Raw genomic sequence first — 5,000 nt, forward strand, 5'->3', positions numbered from 1 at the left:
TACTACTTCTACTATATATCCTATTACTATTCCTATTACTATTCTGCACTTATTACCCTTCCTCCTTCTCTTCCTCTTACTCCTTTACTCACTCTCCTTCCTCCTCCTCTTCCTCTTCCTTCTTCTTTCATTCCCCCTCCTCCTTCTCTTCCTCTTCCTCCTTCTCTCACTCTCCCTCCTCCTCCTCTTCCTCTTTCTCCTTTTCCTCCTGTACATCCCTTTTTGCCTCTTCCTCTTCCTTATCCTATTTCTCCTCTTTCTCCTCTTCCTTCAAACCTCACCTCCTCACCTCATCCATCTTTTCCTCTCCTTCTCCTTCTCTTCCTCCTCCTCTTCCTCGTCCTCCTCCTCCTCCTCCTCTTCTTCCACTTCCTTTTTCCCCACGTCCACCTTCTCCTTCACTATCATCGTCTTTTCTTCCACCTTTTCTTCCACATTGTTCTCCCCTCCACCTTCTCTTTCACCACCATCTCCTCTTCCTCCCCCTCATCTTCCACTTTCTCCTCCTTTCCCTCCACCTCGTCCTTTACCTTCCTCCTCGTCCTTCACATGGCCCTTAAGCTCCTCCTATCCTCCTCCTCCTCCTCCTCCTCCTCCTCCTCCTCCACCTCGGAGTGGCAACTTAACAACTCAACTTTCTCCATAACCCCCTCACCCCCCCTGGTTTCGTCATTACCATTCCTGTCCCTTGATGGAACCCTTGGGTGCTCCCGTTCCTCCTCCTCCTCCTCCTCCTCCTCCTTCACCTTCTCCTTCTCCTCCTTCACCTTCTCCTTCGCCTCCTCCTTCGCCTCCCCCTCCTCCTCCACCGCCTCTCCTTCTTCGACTCCTTCCCTTTTCCATATCCTCCTCCTCCTCCATCCCTTCCTCCGCTTCCTCTTCCTTCATCTCTTCTATCTCCTCCTCTTCTTCCTCCTTCTCCTCCTCCTCCTCCTCCACAGCCTCCAACTCCTCCTCCTCCTCCTCCTCCACAGCCTCCAACTCCTCCTCCTCCCCTTTGTCCTCCTCCTTCATCTCCTCCATCTCCTTACAAAGATTACAAAGGCGGAGCATGCCGACAGGGGACCTTTTGGTCCATATCTCCCTCCTCCACCTCTTCCTCTTACTCCTCCACCTCCTCCTCCTTCTCCTCCTTCTCTTTTCAATATCCTCCTCCTCCATCTCTTTCTCCGGCTCCTCCCCCTTCATCTCCTCCATCTCCTACTCCTCTTCTTCCCCTCCTCTTCCTCCTCCTCCTCCTCCTCCATCTCCTCCTTCTCTTCCTTCTCTTCCTCCTCCTCCTCCACCTTGTTTGTATCTCCCTCGAGCGTCACTTTGATTTTTATTCTTATTTTACATATGAATAAATTTACCTATTTATCTATTTACCTATTCATTTATTTCTCTATTTGTTTTTCATCCTGCTCCCATGTCCACTAGTTTATTCATTTATCTATTTGTCTATTTGTTTATGTTGTTATTTATTCATCGATTTCATTGATCTATTTTTTTTATATTTTCTATTCTGTAACCACGTCCACTAATCTCCTGAACTCTCTTTGTAGAGATATCCATTTGATATGAAGAATTATCATCCACTTTACTTCCATTTGTTAATCTTCAAATTTTGTCTGGGCTGAGAGGCTCCAGTTAACTGAACGAATTCACAGGCGTTCCCAGAAAAAAAAAAATATATATATATAAAACAGATAGATAATTAATCAAAATAAATGAATACATGAATGAATAAACATGGAATTAAATAAAACCAAATAAAGAAATGGATACAAGAGGAGAGATAGAACAAGTCCATTTCAAGGGTTATTCTTAAGATTCATTGAGTCATTAGCTGTTCACCATAATAAAACCTTCTATGTCTGCCATCAGGAGACATATTTTACGTGAACGAACGTGTCCAAAGTAAGACATTAAAAGAATAAGCCAGAACACGCAAATTACGCCCTTGGGTGGTAAAACCTTAAGGGTCCTTTTCCTTCGCACTCCTCCCTGCTCTTATCTTTATCATCTTATTTATATTCTTGTACTTCTTGGCGAAATCTATGGTTATGGCGAACGCCACGCCATTTCGCCATTTGGACAAAGATATCGCCAACACCTTCTCACTGGCCTTGCCCCGTTCGGACATTTCACCCCTCCCCCCCTCCATCATTCCCCTCTCCTCCCACCCCCCCATCCCTGTTACTTCATTCAGGTCACCCTTCTCTTCATTTACCTTTCAAGAACATCCGGGTCCCCTTCTGGACTCCCCCCCCCCCCGTGGTTCTCTACTCACCCACTCATCTCCCCCAGGGGTTTGGATTTAGCACAGTGGTTCTCATCTTCTTTCATTCCATCCCCTCCCTTCATGAATTCTCAGCATTCGTGTGCCCTTCATTTTTTTTACAATTCCAACCCCAACAAATATATGTATATATATATAATGTATATATATATATATATATATATATATATATATATATATATATGTGTGTGTGTGTGTGTGTGTGTGTGTGTGTGTGATTTAGATGATGGAGAACATAAACACAGGGGAAGGCACGGAACCCTAAACACTCTCTGAAGAAGTTCTACGCGAACGAAACGTTGGAATGTTTAGGGTTCCATGCCTTCCCCTGTGTTTATGTTCTCCATCATCTAAATAATTTGTCTAAAATACTTATCAATATATATTTATATATATAATATATATACATATATATATGTATATATATATGTATTTATGTATATATATATATGTGTATATATATATATATACATATATATGTATATATATATACATATATATATATATATACATATATGTATGTAAATTAATAAAATATTGATGAAGAGAAACCCTTTACTACAAAGCTGACAATCATAACAATCTTATATTTCTTCTGCCAGGATAATGAGAAACGTTTCTTTTATATTCAGATTCTTTATATTATACAGAAATGTATAATTTGTAACAGGATTCTTCTCATGGCTCCCTCGGGGGTCCCCATGGCTCCCTCGGGGTTCACCACGACCTCCTCGGGGGTCACCATGGCCCCCTTGGGTGTTCTCATAGCCCCCTCGGGGGTCCCCATACCCCCCCCCCCCGATTGATAACCACTGATTCAGCACAATATGGCTTGACAAAGAAATTGAAAAACGTATTGGTAAAAGAGACAGGGTTATAAGAAATACAAGAGCTCAGGTCCATCTAATGACTATCAGAGTTATATATTAATACAGAGAGATTTATAAAAGACAATAAAAAAAAAAAACGAAAACGACAATACGAAATTAATTTCGCTGAAGAATCCAAAGATAATCCCAAAGAATTCTATAGTTACATTAGAGATAAAAAGGTGGTTAGGAATCACATTGGTCCACTATTATCTGCTGACGGTCAACTTGAATATTCAAATGAAGGAATGTGTGATATTTTAAACAATTATTTTAGCTCAGTGTTCGTAAACGAAACACCTCAAAGTGAACTCCAATCAGAAACATACAAAAAGTCTAGGGTAACTTATTCACTAAGGTAAATATAAGAAAATAAAAAAATAAAAAGTGTATAGAGGAACTCAAAGTTAATAAAACACCAGGGGCTGACGGTTGGTATCCAAGAATTTTAAAGGAAATAAAAAATGAGATTGTTGTTCCATTAGAAATTATTTTCAAGAAATCTATTATATCCAGAGATATCCCAAGAGAATGGAAGTTAGCTAACATTACTTCCATATTCAAAAAAGGTGGCAAAACGAATCCAAATAACTACAGGCCTATAAGTTTTACTTCAATCGTAGGAAAAATTATGGAAGCTATCATCAGAGATGCTATCGAACATCATTTAGAAATTAACTGTTTGGTGAATGTATAATTTGTAAAAGGAGGCTATGCCACCCTGGATTCTTGTCATGGCTCCCTCGGGGGTCCTCAAAATTCATGTATGTGTATATAACTCGAGCATACAAATATATAAGAAATGTTGCCCTCAACTTATATATCTCTTGATAGCGTAGTTGGTAAGTTACTACGGCACTTGTCATGTGATTGCTGGGTTCGAGTCCTTGGCAGTACCGCATTTCAATTTCTGTATGTGGCCTCCATTGGGTCTCCCGATGTTGATGGCTTAGAATTAAAGTGTATTGTGGTTGTTAAAATGTATCTCTAATCACTGGGATCCATTCAGTGTTGTACAAATACTTTCCCGCGTTTGTATACTTCCAATTGTACTATCATAGTGGAGATGAGTTGAACGCAAAATTTCATGTATGTGAATGTAACTCGAGCATACAAATATATAAGAAAAGTTACATTCAACTTATATCTCTCTTGATAGCGTAGTTAGTAAGTTACTACGGCACTTGTCATGTGATTGCTGGGTTCGAGTCCTTGGCAGTACCGCATTTCAATTTCTGCATGTGACCTCCATTGGGTCTCCCGATGTTGATGGCTTAGAATTAAAGTGCATTGTGGTTATTAAAATGTATCTCTAATCACTGCCATCTTTTCCATTATCATCTCTCCATCTGTACCTTTTACCTTTTCTTCCCTACTTGATTCGCCTCCTCTTCCTCTCTTAATTTCTTTCCAAAACATCTTTTTATTACTTTCAAAACTTTCTGTCATACTCCTACCCCATTTCACATCTGCTCTCCTCTTTGCCTCCTTTACCTTTTGCTTTACTTCTCTTTTCTTTTCTTTGTACGTCTCATATGACTCCCCCGTCCTCTTTTGTAACCAATCTGTGAATGCTCGTTTCTTCTCTTCTACAACCTTCTTTGTTTCCTCATCCCACCATTCACTACCCTTTCTTCTATTTCCCCCTGTCCTTCTTGTTCCACACACCATCCTTGCACACTTTAAGACTCCCTCCTTGAACCATCCCCATTCCTCCTCCACCCCCATCACTGCTCCATCCTTTACTCCTTCAGCTTCTTTTCGTACTCCTTTTCCTTTTCCTTTTCATTCAAGGAGTTCACTCTAAGAACCTCCCTACCTTTTGTCCCTTTCCTCTTTCTCCATCTATC

Source organism: Oratosquilla oratoria, chromosome 6, assembly GCF_046742065.1.
Source record: "Oratosquilla oratoria isolate Oo_2021 chromosome 6, ASM4674206v1, whole genome shotgun sequence".
In the NCBI taxonomy this organism is placed as follows: domain Eukaryota; kingdom Metazoa; phylum Arthropoda; class Malacostraca; order Stomatopoda; family Squillidae; genus Oratosquilla; species Oratosquilla oratoria.